At 37.4% G+C, this 21,908-nt stretch overlaps 1 long non-coding RNA gene across 2 annotated transcripts in view; it reads right to left on the bottom strand.

The window, feature by feature from the left end:
• Positions 1-21,362, bottom strand: part of LOC110742791 — a 216,292-nt gene extending 194,930 nt beyond the window's left edge. Inside the window, exons 1-3 of one of the 2 annotated variants that reach the window (XR_004183338.1) lie at positions 21,310-21,354; positions 17,063-17,175; positions 11,533-11,635 (exon numbers count right to left, since the gene is read on the bottom strand). This is a non-coding gene — a long non-coding RNA (uncharacterized LOC110742791). Of the gene's footprint in view, positions 1-11,532; positions 11,636-17,062; positions 17,176-21,309 lie in introns of both variants that reach the window. The other variant, XR_002520864.2, reaches the window with a different exon arrangement.
• Positions 21,363-21,908: the final 546 nt, after the last annotated feature.

Genomic DNA, 21,908 nt, shown 5'->3' with positions numbered 1-21,908 from the left:
AAAAAAGTATAAAAAGGTTCCCAAATAAGAAATTCAGGTCAAATATTCTAAGATCCATTGAAGAGAGGTAGGAATAGGCAAGGAACACATTTCACACATGATGTCTAATGTTTTTATCCATGATGTGCAAGATCTCATACAAGATGGAGAGAACTACATGGAAGCTCCATCATTTCCTATATGACTCTTTGACCTTAAGGCCTTCACTCCCTACCATGATCCCTACCCCTAACTACTAAAACTGCAAACTTAACACTTTCTATTACATTCTCATGAAATATCAAAATAGATTTCTTCCTAAAAGATTAGAATAGCAAGCTTAATAAACAAATATCTGAGTTGATAAATAACAGATATATATCTCTCAGATTTATTTGCAGTGTATTAACACAGAGGAGTTAGTACAGACTTGACATTGAGGCAGCATAAATTCTGACCATTAAGAACCCCTCAATTCAGAATTATCACTAAATAGTTTCCATCCCAAAATGGGACAAAGTGTGAATGAAAATTTCAGTTTGGATCATCAGTTCATAAGAAGAAAGTCATCTTGTAATCCCCATGAACTTATCTATCTAGGTATGTCCTTATCGTCTTTTTATCCAAGTATATTTTGTTTACATATCTGGGATCATATTTTAGATTCTTATTTTTAAGTACCATGGATGAAATATTCAAAATTTCTGCATGTAAGATGACATTGAAAACGGACTTACAATTGATGTTTGCCACTAGATTATTTGTCAGGCATTCCCAATATCTAAGATACCCCAAATCTTACATCAAGTCATTTTACTTGATTTTTAATGATACAGAAACTATCCACTCATATCTAGTGGCCATTAAGTTTTCTATGCACCTCTACTCTGAAGTATGTGTTTAGTAATTTTCCAAGTGGAAGTAATTTAGTGATTGTTGGCAAGTATTTTTCCCACTTATTTTAAGTTGTCATCAAATATGGGAAGAGCTTCTGTCTAACTTAGTTTCAACAATAAAGCACAAGAAACACTTGTCATTGTCAATGGAAATACAGTGAAAGCAAAAAAGAAAAATTCAGCAAACTGTCTCAGAAACGACTTTAACCAAGATGACATGGAGTCCAACTAAAGCTATAGTTAACTGGATTCCTGAATTCATGTCAAATTGTGTAAAAAATCATTCATAATCAATGTCTTTCATAATTACCACTTCTCTTGAATTTATAATTTTTGGTGATCATTCAAATGCCTGAGGTTAATTTATTGTCTACTTTTGTTTGATTTACATGTGGAATATATCTTCTGAGCCCTTATATATTAGGAATGTCTTTCTACTGCTCAGAAACATAAAAGACAACTTGGGGAAATGCACAATTCAGCATTTCAAATTTCTTCTCTCAAAATTCTCCATTTTAATGTCATTTCATTATGACATTTAGTACTAAAGAGAAGTCTGAGGCTAGTCTTTTCTTAAAAAAATCATTCTTTTGGAAGCAATTTAGTAAACTTTTCACCAACAGAGAAAGTACCAGATGTTTTTCTGATTAAGAAAAAATTTTGTAAAGCTAAATCTAGGTGTGGACCTGTAGGATTGATTTTGTATAAATGAGAGGAAAATTTTAAATCTGTATACCGATTTTTTTTTAAAGTTTGTATATTTCCCTTTTTTCAGACTGGTTTTTGCTGCTAAGTGTTCTAATGTTTATGTCAGATACCCTACAACTGTCAAACATTCTACAAGTTCATTTCCTCTATGTGTATTATTTACTCATTTATTCTTTTTATTAGTCTCTCTTTATTCTCTCTGATCTTAGAGAGCTTCTGCAAGCAATCCTCCATCACGGATTTAATCCTTTTATGGTATTAACTCTACCTTTCACTATACACTTAACACTTCTCATTATTACTTCTATCATTATGTTACCTTTCCATCTCAACCTCTGTCTTCCTAATGACTTTCTGTTTCTATTTAATAGAGGCCAGAACTTCATAGTGCTATAAAAGATGGCAGTATTCTAATAATTTTTTCTGTCTCCTGCTATGGATAATTTGAAAAGATTGTTCTTACTCTACCGTTTTAGGATCTATCCCATCTTCATTTTAGAAGACTTTTGAGAGTTCTTCCATTTACATTATCTACTCCTGCTAACAAAATAAGAATTTTCCATATCCAACATTTTTTAAAAGCCAGAGTATACACATTTCACTTAGCCCAACTTTCTATTTACTTGGGTGCCAATTAAATCTCCTTCTAAGACATAGGATAGCTTGATGTATAAGTTTTCTAATTATTAATATCAGAACTAGCAGGATTTAATTCAATGTAGGTCTGTTGGAGTTAAAATATAACTCTTACTCATCCCCATAATCTGATATTGTGAAAATATGTTACATAGGGAAATCTAAAATCTCCAGAAGGTAATGCTACCAGAATTCTTCATACCTTTACTGGGCATAGTAACCTTCTAGATACCAGTGTCTTCAAAATTGTTTTGGTTTTAGGTGTGGTTTTAGATATTAAAATAGGTACAAAATCTGCATGGATAAAATATTATTGGTAATAATTGAATACAGCAGGGCAATGCTATTCAAGCTGCCACAAATAGTAAAATCTTTGCAATAGAACTCTAGCCAGTTTCCTGGCTAATATTAACATTCTAATTATGTTATGGAAATTTTACTGAAGTCACTCATATCTGCCAAATCAAAAAAACAGTTTATTTTTACAAGGAAAAGAAACAATTATAACATCAAGTAACAGACAAAAATTAGAAAAGTTTTCTGATATTGCCTTACATTTTTCTTCATGATAATATATATAATAGAACTGTTTTCAATCAAGATGGAAAGAAGACTGTGATTCCTGATAAAGAGAAAATAAACAAGGGAAGACCTATTGCTGTCTCACTCTAGTGCCTAGGCAGAGCTTCCAGGCCACAGTGCAGGGAAAGGAAACTCAGGCAGAACCCAGTGGTCTTCCTGAGTTGAACTGAGTTAGGAGTCCAAGGAGGCCAAGGTGGCTAGAGTTCATAGGGCAGAGTGCCAGAGCATAGAGTCCTGTACACAGAGCAAGCCCCTGAAATATGCAGAGGATATAACTTGAGCCTCAGCAGAGATTAACCTCAGTAGTGTGTTAATCTTTGCATGTGTGTGAGGAAGCTACACAAAGTCAAGGAGAAAATGCCAAAACAATTACAAATAATATTCCCCAGGGCTGACACATAACCAGGAATAGTGTGTGCTCCTACTAGCCAGACTGAAAAAAATCTCAGAATTCACAGGTCATTAGGTAGAGTACTCAGAAAGGTATTGCCTTAATAATAAAGGATAATTAGCCCCAGACTACAGGCTTCTATGATCTCACCTAACAAAGCTCAAAAGCAAGACTCTGATCAAACAGTTTCCAAGTAACGTAACTACATCCCAGAATAAAGGTCAAGAATATTTGTAGGAATATAAAAATAATCAAGATAAAATGTATAATGTCTGTCAGCCAAGTAATAATTAGTAATAATTACCAAATATGCAAAGGTGGAAAATATGATCTCAGATGAGGAGAAAGAAATCAATCAATAGAAACAAATCAAAAATGTCACAGATGCTACAATTTGTACATAAGGACATTAAAACACACCACAATTCCATATATTCAAGAAAGTAAAGAGTGAGCATTTTAGATAGAGATATCGAAGAAAAAGAAGATCCAAATTGAATTTTCAAGATAAAATTTTAACATCTGCGATTTAAAATGCACTGAACAAAATTAATAGCAGATTAGGTTTCAAAGAATAAAGATCAGTGAATATGAAAACATAGCACTAGAAACTGTCTAAAACGGAAACGCAAACTGAAAAAGACTGAAAAAGAAAAAGTAATACAGCATTAACAAACTGTGGGACAACTTCAAGCAGATGAGTATATATGAAATTGAAATACCCAAAGGAGAAGTGAGGGAAAAGAAAAAACTGTTTGAAGAAACAGTGGCCTAAAATTTTCCAAATTTGAGGAAAACTGCAAATTTATTGATCCTAAAAGCTCAACAAACTTCAAGCACAAGAAATACCAAGAAAACTACACCAAGGCAGATGATGATCAAATTTCTTAAAACCAGTTATAGAGAGGAAGTCTTAAAAGCAGAGAAAAAAACATTATGTGTAGGGAAACAAAGGTAAGAATGAAAATAGATTTCTTATCAAAAACAATGCAAGCAAGCGATAAAATGTATTTAAAATACTGAAGGAAAAAAAACTCACCACCTAGTGTTCTATACCCAGCCAAATTATCTTTCAAAACAAAAAAAGTCCTTCAGGAAAAAGGAAAAGTGATACTAAATGGAAAAATGGGTCTACACAAGGAAATAAGGAACACAGAAAATAGTAAACATACAGACATATATAAAGGTTCATCTAAAAACAAAACTGATTTTTCAATCTTCTGCTAGTAAGACCTCTCTCCCTGAAATGTTGCAAAGGTCTGAACAGAACTTAAGGTTCTCTGCAAATCATCTTAATAGCAGTGGGCAAAACGAGGTCTAGAGTCACACATTGGGAGTCTGATAACTGTTTCTCTCATCCAAGATGACGTACTATGGTACAGCAACCAGGTCTCTCTAAAATGCCTAGACAAGCAGCCAGCTGAGGCTTTCTCTCCTTCTCTAGTCAAAGAGAATGTACCTAAACTCAAATTTTCATGTTACTGGTGGTTTTTTCCTCCCTGGAGACAGGACTTCGGTCTCCTACAGACCTCACATAGTATCTAAGTACTGGGCTTCAAGATTACCCAGACAATTGATAGAGAAAGCTGTCTTCTAAATTCAGATTGCCTGGTGACCCAGTAGTCTATTGTATGCCCACTGACCATTGTTGTTCTTACACTTACTCAATAGAAGAAAGAATCACAGGAGAATGGAGACCCATCATGCTAATGCAAATATATTCCATTTCTATTAGACCACCCAGGCCATGGCATTAACTCCATGACACGAAGAAAATGCAGGCACTATATGCTTCTTTCCTTCTTATTAGTTCTTAATTGGTAGACTTTCCCCAGCAAATTCTTTTCCACAAATCTTAGTCCATATTCTGTGGACTGTGGAAGACTTCCCAAGCCCTGCTGCCTGACAAGTGGTGGTGATCTCGAAGGGCTACACTTGCACCACACTTTGTCTTTTACATTCAAGATGATGACATCAATTACTATGTATTTCAGGTCACCTGGTGCACAGAGAAGAGAAACTCTTATGTTTTTTAACAGATTTCAAAGTGCCAAGGAGGCAAAGTTTGCATGACATACTGCAACAACTTTTGTTTCCTAACATTTCCATTATTACATATTATAGAAATCATCTTATAAGAATAGAGCATCTTCAGCCTGACTGTACCGTGCTTTCCTACATGTGGCTGAGAAGCATAGGCATTCCCAGAATAAAGCACAGTCATAATACGAACGACAAGAGAAACAGTGCGCAAGCTTGCCAAGTCATTGGATGGGCCACTCATAGGGTTCTCAATTCAATTTTATATACCTTAGAGTCAGTGGAAATTCCTTTCACATTCTGAAATTAGGTTGATGCTCAAACTTATCTTAAGATGTTATAAGGTTTTTTCTTTTTTCTATTTTTTAAGCATTTTTGTGAGAATATAGTACAGACTATATCAGCCGAACTTAAGCTGTGTTATTTTAAATGAGAGGTCTTTGAAGTCACATTGTATGTGTGCATCTTGTTTCTTTTCCTTTCTGTTGAGTTCTTTCCCAGATATTTTAATGATCCCTCATGTAAATATGTTCTCAACGGTTCTATCTCACAAGTTCTTCAGAAACATAGAGTTATACAGATCCAAGGCTATACCCATAAAATAACTTTGACAACTGAAAAATGCAAATGGGCTGTCACTCCCACATTTCTGCTGCTGGGTGTAAACTACTACATTCCACTCATTCTCTAAGTGATAATGATTTGGTTCCTGCAGTCAGAGGTCACAGGACTGTGTCACCCAGTGGTATCTTACCATAAGTAAATCCAAACATTGATATTAATTAAAGTTGCAATATTATTTTGTGGCAGGATGCTATGGGAGGAATCAGTTTTGATACCACCTGAAGAAAACAAGAAATAAATGGTTCTTGTAAAATGTATATCAGAATGTCAAACTTCTGCATAAAACCATCCATTTCCCAATTCACTCAGAGATAGACTACAAAGACCCAAATGATCTCTTGCCTCTGTCCTCATCCCCACCTCACTCACAGTGTACCAGCTGCTGTGTTCACACTGAAATTCAGGTCACTGCTTTTATGGTCTTTGCATTACCTATTCCTTAAATTTTGAACTTTCTTGTCCAAAATATTTTGTGTTGCATTTTCTCTGTTCCGTCAGGTCTCCATTGGTATATCACCCTGTCAGTTCAGCCTTCCCTAACCCCCAATATTAAGTATCATCCTCTGACCTCATTTACTCCCGTTTTTTTCTTTTTTTTCTTTTTTTTTGCATAGCATTCATCAGAATTTAATATGTGATGCATACACATGCTTGTTTATACTTATTCCCTCCCTTCCATGATGTAAGCTTATGAGAACAGGAATTTGTTCCCTTTTGTTCACTGCTACATTTTAAACACTAAAAAGGACACTAACACAAAATAAGCACTCAACAGCTATTTTCAAGTGAATGAATGCCATGCAAATGTCATGCCATCACCTTTAAGAGAACTGCTTTCCAGGTTCTATCAGCACAAGGTGGACAATAGAGTGTAACTACATGTTGATGGAATTCTGGGCCACAGTTTGGAGAGACAGTGCTAGCTTTTAAAAGTTCTGGTATCTTCCGTTCAGTGGAAAAAAGAAGAGAAACATATATTCAAATAAGTAATTGCACAACATATGTTAGGGTACGTTGATTTGCTCCAGTAAGGGGATCACATTTGAAACAGCAGTTTCATTTGGGGTAACCACCTGTCATTTTCCTGAAGTCATCTATCTTCAGCACCAGCCATATTGGATAGATAAATGAGAATGGAGTAGGAATCAATTCCCCCGAATCTTTCAAATATTGTATTGTGGCACTAATCTCTAACGATTCTCTAGTGATTCAGCATTCTTTGGGTCAAAAATCAATTTTCTCCCCTTTATAACTTTATTGTATGCATTCTACATTTTCCTCATGTAGGAAATATAATGGTATTTTTAAAAATGTTTCTAAATGATAAATAAAAATTGTATACACTTATGATATACATATATTGAAACACGTATATATTAATAATGGGTAAATATAGCTAATTAAAATATGCATTATTTCATATACTTTTCATTTTTGGGGTGTGAACACCTAAGATCTACTCTCCTAGCAATTTTTAAGTATTCAATTCATTGTTATTAACCACAGTTACCATGTTGTACAATATATATCTTGACCTTATTTCTCCTCTCTAACTAAATCTTTTATCCTTTACTAACATCTTCCCAATTTTCCCCTACCTGGTTGGAATTCTGTTTATCAGCTCACTCGCCATAAGCCCATGACTGGTGATCCACAGTAGCATTGTAAATTAGTGTCTATTCACTATTATTTGGCAGTACCAAATAATCATATAAATGACACAACTGTGATGGCAAGTAGAAATAGAATAATTTGAAAATCCTAGAATGAAGGTTCACAGCATATGCTTGTTTTTTCTCAAAGGTACTTTGAACTCTCTTCATTCATAGATGCTGAGTCATTGGATCGATCCATTTGATAATTAGGAAAAAGGCTATAGATTCTCTAACAGTGTAATTTATTGGGCCTCGAGTAGAATCTTAGTGGACTGACTTATCCCCCTCTACCTAATACAAGATGCAAGTAACTGGCCTCTGCCTCTCCAGCATTCAACCATCCCCACTGCAACCCAGGAACCAGTTGTACCTGCAGCATTTAATAGTATGCTGATCTACAGAGAACAATCTCCAAAGCCCCTTTCCAAGGGCAATGCAATAGCATTTTTCTCCCCCTAAAAAATCCATTTTTCATGATTTTGGCAAATAAAGTATATCCTGCCCCAACTGGGTCATGTTAGATAAAATCACCCCAATTTCTGAAGCCTTCTTTAGCTGCTTCTTCTCTATAATTACCAAGGAATTTCTGACATCTCTTTTTATTAAATATGGGCCAATACAGGTTCCAATAAGCTAACTAAGTAAACAATTAAAGGTATTTTCAGAGTGAAAACGAGGTAAGTTGCCTTAGTAAGGAATTTCCCACAGGTTAAAGACTTACGGCATCTTCAGGCAAAGAGAGAACAACTTTTCCAGATAGGGGAAGTGGGTCTGCATTGGTTGCCATGAGAAGTTCAGTGGTATTGGCAGTTTCAGCTTCACTGGGGCTTCTTATCCTCCTAGATATTGCCAGCCCAATTCTGACTTTCCATTTTCATATAAGAGACATTTGAACCAAAATTTTGACTGTATTCTAATTTAGTAACTAATTAGATCAAACTATTCATTGGGTTCTTGACTGACTCAGCCCTATGACTTCAAACAGTTGTTGAATCTTTGGCAAAGTCATAAAACATCTATGCCTTGCTGAAAATCTAGAAACTTACCCTTGGTTATTCTCCTCTGATCTGCCCAGTACTATTAGAAAAAGCCACCCCGCTACATGACCTTAAATCCCACATACCTCTACTATTTTCCCAAGGTAGCAAACATTGGATTTACCAAAATTTTGCCTTCAAAGGGTACTTCATTATAAATTGACCACAGATTAAAATTTTAAATAAGTGTCTTATTTAATTTCAGGATTTTTTTTCCAGAATCCTCAAAAGATTTCCACTGTCTTCAGTCCTACTATATCAGATCACAACCATTTCTATTCCTGGTAACAATTTCTGCATTCTTCATTGCAGCCAACAGAAACCTAATCCAGTTTACTTAAACAGAAGAGGGATTTTCTGGAAGGACACTTAATTAGTTATGTGTTTCTATGTAACAGATTATCCAAAGCTTAACAATGGAAAACAATGAGCAGATATAGTATGTCACGGTTTCTGTGGGTAATGACATCAGTTTCTGTGGGTAATGGCTCAGCTGGGGGTTTCTGGCTAGAGGTCTCTCACAAGGCTCCAAGCCCGTCTAGCCAGCCTCCAGCCTCACCTGAAGGAGGATCTGTTTTCAAGCTTACTCACATGAGTTAACACACCTCAGGTCCATGGTGCTTGTTGTCCAGCCATGGACTACCAACCAGGTAGTTCCTTGCCATGCAGGTCTCTCTTTGTAAGGTCGTTTACAAAATGTCATTTGGCTTTTCTCAAAGCAGGCAAGAGAATGTGTACACCGATGACAGAAGTCACAGTCTCTTTGTAGCCTAATCTCAACAGTAACATCTCATCACTTTTGCCACATTCTATTTGTTAGAAATGAGCCATTAGGTCCAGCCCACACTCAAAGAGAGAAGATTACTCGAGGGCACAAGAATCAGTGGGGAGGGATCACTGGGGGCTATGTTAGAGCCTGCCTGCCACAGATCTCCAGTACCTTACATAATTGACAAGGGGGCTAGAGAAGCCTCTCAGAAAGCCCCAGGATCCAAGAGAGGCTAAAAGCTAATAACACAGCCAGGTCATGTCCCAGAGATGATGTGACTGCAATGCCATCACAGGACACTTCCCGTTTTTCTCACTAGCACTGCTGCACGCCTGGACCTTACTCCATAGTTCCCACTAACTTGAAAATCTTTTAATTAATGAGAAGATTCAATGTCCTGGGCTTGAACATTCATTTGCTTGAGGCTAACTCAGTTACCTGAGCCCTAGCTGCTAGGGCATTGAGAGAGGAATATCTGCCTCCTTTGTCTCTTTGTGGGAAGTGGAGCCTACCTGAGGCTCCCCCCAAAACAGGAATGTTCCAGATTCCAGATGAGTAGAAATAAACAATCAGACAGAGACTTAGTTAAATTTATAGATAGATAAAATAGCTCTTATACATGTTAAATATATGCAAAGTTTCCTAAATTGTTGTCTTTTTGCACATAAAAACAAGTAAAGGTTACTATTTTGATTAAAGTTTCAAAATGTTTATGTTTTCGTAACATATCTCTGTCTTCAATGAAACTCATTTCATTCTTCTGTTTCTAAAAAATTTAAAATTCACACAGGATTGTTTAATCTGGCTTCATAATATATTTAAACAATGTCAGACATGTGGCCAAAGTGTCTGGCTGCAAGCAAGGTGTCATTCTAATGCCATAAATTAAAGTAGAAATTTGTACACTCCTCACCTCAATATCTGTGTTTAACACATTGCCTAGAGTCTGACTGATTTATAAATTATTATCACTCATGTTATTTAAAACTGAGATTCCTATAAATAGATCTATTGCTTTAGGAGAGATGATATTGGTTCATCTACACCCATGTGAAAGTGACTTCTCACCTCATTTTCTTTGATTAGAAAAAAAATTAAAGAGGCCATAAGAACTCTAAGAAATTAAAGAAAGTGAGAAAGAGAAAGCATAATGGATAACATAAGATGCTAAGCTCACTTCATAATTTTTCATGTGCAATTCTAAACCAGACCACGCTCAGGGAATAAAAAAAGACAATGAATTTATAAAATCTACTTTCATTTTTATCATGGAAAACAGGTATGCCAGTTATTATTTACCTTAACTGACAAAACATATATCTGTCTATAAACCAGGCTGGGCTAAATAAGTGGCTTTGAAATCACTTATTCAACAATATTCAGCAAATATTTGCTGGATGTATATTATGCAGTAGTAACTGTCCAGCCACTGGAGATAAAGTAGTTAACAAACCTAGTTTGTTTTTTTTTTTAATTTTATTTTTTTAGATGAGTTTTGCTCTTGTTGCCCAGGCTAGAGTGCAATAGTGCGATCTCAGTTCAATGCAACCTCCACCTCCCAGGTTCAAGCGATTCTCCTGCCTCAGCCTCTAAAATAACTGGGATTACAGGCACCTGCCATCATGCCCACCTAATGTTTTGTATTTTTAGTAGAGATGGGGTTTCACCATGTTGATCAGGCTGGTCTCAAACTCCTGATCCACCCACCTTGGCCTCCCAAAGTGCTGGGATTACAGGCGTGAGCCACCGTGCCTGGCAAAACAAGCCTAGTTCTTGATCTTATGAAACTTACCTGTAAAAATAGATAATAAGTTACACAGATGGGAGAAAGAAAGAGAAGGAAGGAAGAAGGAAGGAAGGAAGGAAGGAAGGAAGGAAGGAAGGAAGGAAGGAAGGAAGGAAGGAAGGAAGGAAGGAAGGAAGGAAGGATTGGAGGGAGGGAGGGAGGGAGGGAGGGAAGGAAAGAAAGAAAGAACTAAAGGAAATAATAAGGTGCTGTGATGGAGAATAACAAATAGGGAGAGATAGTTAATTTACTTGTTCAAAAAAATTCCCAACAAAGAGATGACATTTAAGCTCATACTGAAATATGAGGTTTCTTTCATTGTTGTATTTGTATTGATACCAATTAAAGGAACTGTGTCTTAGTCAGTTTGAGCTGCTACAACAGTATATCATGACCAGGTGGCTTAAACAATAGAAATTTATTTCTTACAGTTCTGGAGGCTAGAAGTTCAGAATCAACGTGCTGGCTCATCCAGTTTCTGGGGAGGGGACACCTCCTGGCCTGCAGATGGCCACCTTCTTGTTGTATCCTCCTTTGGTAGAGAACAGAAAGACGAAGCAAGCTCTCTTGTATTTTCTCATAAGGGCACTAAGCCCATTCATGAGGGCTCTACTCTCATGATCTAATTACCTCTCAAAAGCCCCACCTCTTAGTACCACCACGTTAGGTGTTAGAATTTCAACATATGAACTTGAGAAGGGTTACAAGCATTCAGTCTACAGCAAACTGAAATCACTTTGGGGGTCACATCAAGGTACACAATTGAGAAGCAAGCTAAAAAGAACAGAGACGTGGTTAATATTAAAAGGCATCACACTTTGCCTAAGTTCCTGTTTCCTAGCACTCATTTCAAGGTGAAATGCTCATTATCTATGTTAAAAGTAACATGTATGAATCATGCCAAAGTTTAAGTCATTCACATGTGATTCTTCTATGTAACTATAGAGCAGTATTATCATCATTAATTTGTATTTTGCTTTCCTTCAATGACTCCAAAATCTATAATGAGAAGACAATTATTTAGATCCATGCCTATTTCGTTTAATGATTGCTATAAAAAAAAAAAACTAATGAAAAGACATGTTATTTCTGGACAGAATTTTTTTATTTATTGTTATTATCACTTTTTAGAGACAGGGTCTTACTCTGTCACACAGGCTGGAGTACAGTGGCACCATCATGGCTCACTGCAGCCTCAAATTCCTGGCCTCAAGTGATCCTTCCACCCCAGCCTCCCAAGTAGGTAGAACGAGAGGCATGTGCCACCACACTCAGCTAATTTTTTTTTTTTTTTTTGCATAGCGATGGGGGTCTCACTATGTTGTCCAGGCTGGTTTCAAACTCCTGGCTTTCAGCAATCCTCCCACCTCAGCCTCCCAAAGCACTGGGATCACAGACATGAGCCACTGTGCCCAGCCTGGACAGATAATTTTAAAGATATTACTTGCTTCTTTCTTCATCTTTCTAAAAACAGAAGAGGCAAATTTTATAAAATTTTATTTTAACTATCACATACTTCAAAAATGAATTTTGAAATATGTCAAAAGGAAAAGTAAAGATTGTGTTTAACCTTTGTCTACAAACTTTCACGTGGAGTTGAAGTTAAGAATGTGCGTCCTCCACATTACAGGGCACATAGTCAGCATTCCAGAAACAACTTAGGAGAATCAAATGGATTCCATTTCTATTAAACATCCTTTGATTCCTTTTCATCAGCTTTGCACAAAAGAACCAATGTTGGCATGTGAAGAAAGCAAAGGAGTGCATTTTCTGAATGTTAATGCACGTAATAGAGGGAAAGTCACATTTGTTATAACCCTGCCATAAAGTGGAGCTGTAATCTCACCATGCATCTGTTCCATATGCCATCAATTAGTTTGATGAAAACAGGCTAACAGTGCAGGAGTGATTAGCAGCAAAGATTAAATTCACTTCATTTTTAATTACAAATCTTTGTCCTTAAAGTTCTATTGGCTTGCAAGAACCCCTACTGTTCTGTCTCTCCTCCACAGTTGATGTGCTTTTTATTCTTCATTCTGAAATTATTAATGCATTTTATTTGGTACTTATTTCTAATTACACACGTTACCCACAAATGTTACTGATATGCCCATATGCCAGAATAAGCAGAACTAAGACTGTTCAAATCTTACTAATTCAAGTCCAAATGATCTTTAGTAGCAAATGTGGCATCTGTTATATGTAGAGAGCTCTGAGGTTTACATATTTGTCACTCAACTTACTGGTTTTATCCATTGACTGATTCATTGATCTATTCATTCAGCAAATATTAATTTCATGTCTATTATGTTCTAGGAACTGATACAGATGCTTAGTATATAAAACTGAACAAAATAGACAGAAATCCTTTACCTCACCAAACCTATATTACAGTGGCTGGAAAATAAACCAGTCGTTAGGGGCTGAATCGTGTCACCCAAAATTTACATGTTGAAGTCCCAATCCCCAGTATGTCAGAATGTAATAGCATTTGGAGATAAGGTATTTAAAGAGGTATTTAAGTTAAAATGAGGTCTGTAGGGTAGGCCCTAGTCCAATATGACTCGTGTCCTTATAAGAACAGGAAATGTGGACACAGACACACACACACTGAGAGTGAGGAAAGACCGTGGAAGATGAAGGGAGAAGGCAGCCACATTCGAGTCAAAGAGTGAAAGCCTCAGAATCAAATCAACCCAGCCTACACTTTGATCGCAGCCTTCTAGCTCCCAGATCTGTGAGAAAATAAATGTATATTGTTAAAGCCATCCAGTATGGGGGTATTTTGTTACGGTAGCCCTAGCCAACTAACATGCCAATTAACGCAACAAAAATAACTAAAAATAAAAAAAAATTATATCATATCTTGAAAATTAAGAATGCTATAAAAATATGTATTGAAACAGTACAAGGAAGTAGAGGGACATTTATTTATTTCCGTCTCTGAGAAAATTATTGTAAAATATGGATACCTGCCATTTCTATAAAAATAAGATGACTGCCAGAGGGGCTTTCGAAGAAAAAGAAATATTTTCATAAGGACTCTACCACATCAAGTATTTTCCTCTATCATTCTATTTTTCTTAATAATCATAGAGCAAAATATGACAATGTATGCATATGCTTTATACCACTAAAATTGTTTAATGTGTTTAATATAGAAGGTTAAGCTAGCCAAGTGACCAGGAGTGATACAGTCTGTCTGATATTTTGGCATTTTATTCGATAAATTTTTAGAAGAAACATAAATGTCTACTTTTAAATCTTTGGTTTTTTAAAATGTGTTGCTAGGTGTTTTGAATCTAAAACTCAGTACTTCTGAACCTGATTAGCAGAATCAAGAAAAACACAGTTACTTAAAAACTGAGAATCATTTTTTTTCTGTAACTATTGAAACATAAATTGTTTTGTTCTTTTGGTTCTGGAAGGTATCACTTTGGCGTGCAGGCTAGGTCAAGCAGGTATAAGTCCCAAGATATAGTCACAGCTCTTGTGATTGCTCAACATTAATTAAGTAATGTAAATGCACACAGTTCTGGCTTGTAAAGTTTTCTATTTAATACTATGAAATTCTCTGGGTCAATGAGTGATGGGAGTACAGAAGGCATATCTCTGATGAAAGAATGTAACTCCACCATCCTCTATGGAGTAGCCAAATAAACTTCCATGGCATTACAGTTCTGCATGGACTTTTCTAGGAGGATGATACTCAATCAAACAGGACTTCTAAAGACTGGCAAAGTGCTTCATGATATCATCAAAGAATGAGGTAAGGAGTGATTCAGTGGATTTGGCCGTACTCTTTACCCTCCTTCCCACCATGTCAGGCACACCCTGCCAGTTCCAGAAAAGTGCCCTCCATAGACGTCCCATCTTCAGAACTTCTGCTTTTCAGTCAGGCAGGAAAGCAAAGAAGCAAAATGCTCCCACTTGAGAACATCCTTGGATTCGCTCACGCATCAGGCAGAAATTTCATTATACTCAATTTTTATGTTTTCTTATGCACATGATCCTAAATAAACCAGTTTAGAATTTTTATTTCACCTGAATTTCTACGTCTGCTAGCTCAAAGTTCATGACTTGCATCTTGCCCTACCTTTTCTCCACCACTGTTATGCCCACGGGTCTATCTATACCAGGATATAACATTCAAAATCAGAGGAAGAATAGGATACCAGTAGTGTGTAGGCAAACAAGTGAGACCACGTCTTTATTATCATGGTTAGAAGGATTTCCAAAATATATTCTAAACATTTAGGTCTTGAATCTCCTCATTAGCAACTAAGTTAATTAAAAAAGAAATGGGTAGCATTTTTTGTCCTTGCAGCAAAAAAAAAAAAATTTTTAAAGAAAAAGAAATGAGGAGTTTTAGTTGGAAATGCAGGAAATAAAAAACACTCATGTCTGAATCTCTGGCCAATAATTTCCACATAGTAAACAAATACATTGTCAAAACAGTGTAAGATAACCAAAGTTATTCTCATAGAGGGACTGTCTCTTGCCTTGTCTTTTACTGTAACTAATTACTAGTTTTGCACGCTTTGAAAATCAGATATACTGTGCCATTTCATCTCCTTTCCAAGACGTGTTTATATTCCATAGCAATTCTTTCCAGGAAAGTCATGTGTGTACTGTTTTACTGATCCTCACATTTTCTGGATGAGAGACGTGGAATGTAAAAATATTTATATTTTGTAGATCAAAAATATGAAGGTCATGTACAAGGTAAAAGGTAAATACTGCTATAAAACCTGCTTATGACTCTCCTGCCAATGTAATTAGTTAAGGGGAGAGAACAAGTTAAAGCATTTTTGCCAAAGATAATCCAGGGGACAAACTCAGAACAGTATGAGGCACCGTACCTGCCCCAGCCAGGCTCCTCTTTACCGACAAGAGTGGACCCAGATGCATAGCCAACAACTCCACACATGTGTCACTTAGTTGCCCTTCATTCCTGATTGGGTTCGCGACATCCTTTTTGTTACTCAAGCTCAGCACTGGTCCCTGGCCCACGCTTTTCCCACCCCTGCCTGCTACCGTCTCTGCAGGGTGGCCTCATCCTGTATGACTACCAGCTGGAACTGGCTCCCGTAAATAACGTCTCTCTCAATCTAGCTCATACCACAACCAACTGGCCACCCAGTTGTTCACAGCAGCTAAGCCCCCACACCGCCTCCCCTTGAGAGCAGCTCCAGCTGGGGAATCTCTTTGTAGTGAGCCAGTCCCCACCCCCTTATCCCCAGCTGGTGTCAGCCAGTTGCTACAGCTAAGCAATCAGACCCACCTGTATCCTGACACAGGCCAAACCCAAGGACGCTGGTGAAGTAAGTGGGTTATCCCTCCTTTAAGTGCTCTTAGATACTCCAGTGCTGGCCATGACCCACTCTTGCTCTCATATAACTATGAGATCATTCCTATGAAATCTTTCATTAGGCATTTGGGCAACAGCCGTTACCAGCTTAACATGTGCCTGCCTTCCTCCTTCCCAGACCTTGCCCTTTCACGCTTATCTCTTAAGACGAGTGGAGAAAGCATTAAAGTTGGAATCAAGAGACTGGGTTCCAAAGGAACTTGAGCAACTAACCTCTAAGAGTCTCTGTTTATTGTGAAGACTAAACAAGATAATGCTCATTGGAGTTTAGAACAATACACAACATCTAGGAGTTGGTTTCTCTGTATGAGTTAACTGAAATGTTGAACTGAGTTTAGAAAAGCATTCCTATGACAAAAGAACAAAGGAATAAGAGTGAAATAATGGGCATGGAGGATTTCTTGGAAAAGTCGACCAATCTAACTACTCAAAAGTAACTAGAAACTTGTGGCTGGGGGAATGGAAAAATTAGACTCCCTAGTGCCTATTTTTCTCCTTAAAACCTTCCCATAGATTAATTTCAAGATGTCCAAATCTCAAGGAGGAAATGTAGCAGATCAAAAAAAATAGCCCCTCAAAGATACTCACATCAAATGCCTGGAGCCTGTGAATATTATCTTATTTGAAAACTTGTCTCATTTGCAGATGTAATTAAATCAAGAATCTCAAGATGAAATCATTCTGGATTATCCAAGTGTGTCCTAAATCAAAAGAAAAATATTCTTATATGAGAAAGACAAGAAAATGGGACACAGAAGAGGAGGCAATGTGGCCATGGAGGCAGATACTGGAGTGATGCAGCCATAGGCCAAGGAAAGCCTGTAGCTGGCAGAAGCTGAAAGATTCAAGGGAGGAAATCTTTCCTGGACCCTTTGAAGAAAGTACGACCCAGGTGACACCATGATTTCAGATTCTAGCCTGCAGAAATGTGAGTGAATAAGTTTCTGCTGTTTAACACCACAAAGTTTGTGACAGTTTGCTACAGCAGTCCCAGGAAAATAATACAGTGATCTTGACAGAAGCAAGTGATCTGATATCGCTTCTTATAATAGCACTAATTTCATGGGGTGTTGGTTGGGGGCTTCACCCTCACGACCTCACCTAAACCTAATTGACTCCCAAAGGCCTTACCTCTAAGTAACATCATGTTAGGAGTTACCTTTTCAACATACGAATTTAGGGTGGAGAGGACACAAATATTCAGATAATAACACTGGCAGTGATGTTTTAGGAGCACAGATTCCTTTGGGGGGAATGACTTGGTTCTCTTTCCTCCAGTATCATACATTCTCCTACCCTTTTCCATTCATGAAGGGATGTTTTTATATTCTCCACTATGAGGTGGTAGGAAAAACACAGACTGATCATACAACTTCTAAACATTTCTAATTATCACTGTGGTTATTAATACTGCCACTCTGAAATCTACATATTTCCTCACTCAACTAAGCTATATAAAATATGTATTAAGAAACTTTGAGTTGATATCACTGAGGATCAAAGTGAAGAAATGTATAGATGATTTGTGAACATACAATCCAGAATCTGAAGTCCTTTGAGCGAAGGTGAACTGGTCTACTTCACTCCAGTGGGGAAAGAAGAACAAGTCCCATGTTACCTTTTCTCAGTCTGGAAGGAAACTGTTTGCTGGACAAGGTAGACTAGAGTTGGAATCAGAAAATACATAATCAGGAGTATGAGGGCAGTAAAGCTCAAATTATGATGCATATGTGTGGGGTAGTGAAACCAGGATGAGAGCTCTCTTGATTGTCACTTAGCATCAAGAATTACACACTCTTATTTTCCCTTTACTACCCTGGCTGCTGCTTCTTGGTCTCATTTACGGAACTTCCTCCTGTGGCTGACTTCTACATTTCAGAGTATCTCTGGGTTCAGAATTCTTCCCTAAGTAGTCAGACCTAACCGATGTCATCCAAGGCCATGGTATGAACAATCTCTTTTATGCTGACAACTTCCAAATATATATCTCTAGTCAATCACTTAATATTCAACTAGGGGTCTATAGTGGAGATGTCTGTATTTCAAAATGGACAGATCCAAACAGCTCTCTATAATTCTTCATCCTAACGCAAAGAGAAAGAGAAAGCAAGCTCTCTGGTGTCTCGTCATATGTATATAGAGAGAAGGGGGTCTCGCTATCTTGCCCAGGCTGGTCTTGAACTCTTGGGCTCAAGAGATCCTCCCGCCTCAGCCTCCCAAAATGCTGGGATTACAGGTATGAGCCACCACGCCCAGCCATCTTATCTTATAAAGACATGATTCCTATCAGATCAGGGCCTTACCCTTATGACCTTATTTAACATTAATTATTTCCTTAGAGGCCCCATCTCCAAATATAGTTAAACGTTAGGACCTCAACATATATGTTTTGTAGGGACCCAAACATTCAGCCTATAACAAATGCAGTGAAATGAGGCAACTGAAACTGAAGAGGAAACCAGTGTTTTCTATGCTAAGAAGAACTGAAGGGTTTAAAGAATAAAAGGTGTAAATTTATTTTGAGAGATTAAATTATTTTCATCTCTCAAAATTCAAAAGTCCAAAAGAAAAAGGAGGAATTCAGCTTTACCACATATTACTTGGTGTAAATGATGGATAGTAATTAAATATAGTGGTTCAAATAGACTATGCTTAATATATGAAGGTAACACTGCAATTTGAAATGACTTCAAAACAAATAATTTGACATGTGCTGGCAGCTTTCAGTCACTTTATAGGTGTCTTTTTACCTCCTTACTTTCCTTGACTTAGGCTACAATTTTTCATATTAATTTAATTAAACGGATGCAGACTGATGCCCTAGATGACCAGCAACCCCCAGTTTTCTCTTAAATTCTCCATGAAATTTCAAATGAGTAATTGTCTGAGCCAACTAAACAATTTCAAAACTGGTTCTTCAGGGAAAATAGAAAATTTGGGCAAATCCAAAAAGTACCTTTGAAGTCCATTTGCTTCATATCGTGTAATTGTTTCTAATTATTCACTATCATCCTTCCTTGAAAAAGGATCATTCAATGCCATCTATTTCCACATGACCTGCCAGTCCTTCCAGTAGAGACAGAGAAGAGTCCCTGGCCTCATGCAGTTGGGGCTCAGCCTTGTGACATGTTTTGGTCAATAGAATGTGGGTAAATGTGACATACACCATATCCAAGCAGAAGCTTTTAGAGTGTTACAAGCTTCTCCCTGCTCTGTTGCTTTTCCTCTGACCAAGAATGGGCAGGTCCCCACAGGGGCTGATTCCTCAGTGTGATATGGCAGGAGACACATGGAGGACAGGCCACAGCTACCGCATACATGTAATGTGCATAAGAGATGAACTCTTGTTTGTAAGTCAGAGATTGTTCATTACTATAGAAAAATTAATTAATACATCACTAAAATTATTTTTTTAAAAAACAAAGATATTTAAAAGATGTAAAGGGAAATTTTTAAAGTTTTTTTAAATTTTGTGGGTGTATAGTAGTTATATATAATTATGTGGTACATGAGATATTTTGATACAGGCATACAATGTGTAATAATCACATCAGGGTAAACGGAGGTACTCATCACCTTAAGCATTTATCCTTTCTTTGTATTACAAACAATCCAGTTATACTTTTAATTATTTTAAAATGTACAAATAAATTATTTTTAATATAGTCTCCCTATTGTGCTATCAAATATTAGATCTTATTCATTCTCTCTATGTTTTCAAACCCATTAACCATCCTCACTTCCTCTCCACTATCCTTAAAAGACAGATTTAAACTTTTGTAATATTAACTTTGCATTCTCTGCATAGGTCTTTCCATAGCACACGATACCAACTTCAAGTAACATCCAAGAATATCTGCATTTATCCTTTTTTTGAGCATTAGCTAGAAAGAAATGGCTTAAAATAATAGTGATAGTAACTAGCATTTTTGATATCTTACTATGTAGCAAGCATGGTTAAGAACTTGAACACAGATTATATCATTTCTCACAACTCTACAAAGAATCCTTTGTATCTTTATTGTTTACTTAAGAGTACTAACATATGAAATAGCTCAGTAGCTTTTTCTAAGTCACGTACTTAGCAAGTGGTGTAATTAGAATTGGACAGGCAGATAATAATCAACTCATGAAGGGTATTGGAAGGCTGCAATAGATCAACCAAGCAAGGTGTGTGACCCATTCATTGACTCTTCCAGTAAATCTGAGAGTATTTGGCATAACTGCGATTCCCCACTTTATAAATTTCAGTTTTTATTTTAGATACAAGGAGCACATGTGTAGGACTGTAGGCTGGTGCAAAAATATTTGGGGTTTTTGCCATTACTTTTAATGGCAGTTTTTCAATCCACACTTCCCCCACCCTCCCATATTAGGCCAGTCTCCTGTTGCTATAAAGAAACACCTGAAACTGGGTAATTTATAAAGAAAATAGGTTTAGTTGGCTCACAGTTCTGCAGGCTGTGCAGGAAACTTAGTGCCAGCATTTCCTCAGCTTATGGGGAGACCTCAGGAAGCTTTTACTCATGGCAGAAGATGAAGCAGGAGTAAGCATGTCACATGGCAAAAGCAGGAGCAAGAGAGAGTGGGGGTGAAGGTGCCACACTTCTAAATGACCAGATTTTGTGAGAACTCCCTCACTATTGCAAAGACAGCACCAAGCCATGAAGGATTCACCCCGTGACCCAAACACCTCCCATTAGGCCCCACCTTCAGCATTGGGGATTAAAATTCAACATGAGAACTGAGCAGAGACAAATATCCCTACTATATAATTCCACCCTTGACTTCTTCCAAATATCATATCCTTCTCACACTGCAAAATATAATCATACCTTCACAACAGTCCTCCAAAGTCTTAACTCGTTCAAGTATTAACCCAAAAGTTCAAAGTCGAAAGTCTCATCTGAGACAAGGTAAGTCCTTTCCACCTGTAAGCCTGTAAAATAAAAAACAAGTTAGTTACTTCCAAGATACAATGAGGGTACAGGCATTGTATAAACATTGAGGTTCCAAAAGGGAGAAATCAGCCAAAAGAAAGGGGCCTGTACACAAGTTTGAAACCCAGCAGGGCAGCCATTAAATCACAAAGCTCCAAAGTAATCTCCTTGGACTCCATGTCCCACATCCGGGGCACAGTGGTGCAAGGGGGAGGCTCCCAAGGCCTCAAGCAGCAATACACCTCTGGCTTTGCAGTGTTCAGGCTCCACGGCTTCTCTCACAGACTGTTGAGTGCCTGTGAATTTTCTAGGTGCAGGGTGCAAGCTGTGAGTAGATCTATCATTCTGGGGTCTGGAAGGTGGCAGCCCCCTTCCCACAGCTCCACTAGGAGTGGCCCAGTGGGGACACTGTGTGGGGCCTCCAACCCCACAATTCCCCTCTACATTGTCCTAGTAAAGATTCTCTGTGAGGGCTCTGCCTCTGCAACAAGCTT

Source organism: Papio anubis, chromosome 4 (genome assembly GCF_008728515.1).
Source record: "Papio anubis isolate 15944 chromosome 4, Panubis1.0, whole genome shotgun sequence".
Classification (NCBI taxonomy): Eukaryota; Metazoa; Chordata; class Mammalia; order Primates; family Cercopithecidae; genus Papio; species Papio anubis.
This window is presented reverse-complemented; position numbering and strand designations above follow the sequence as displayed.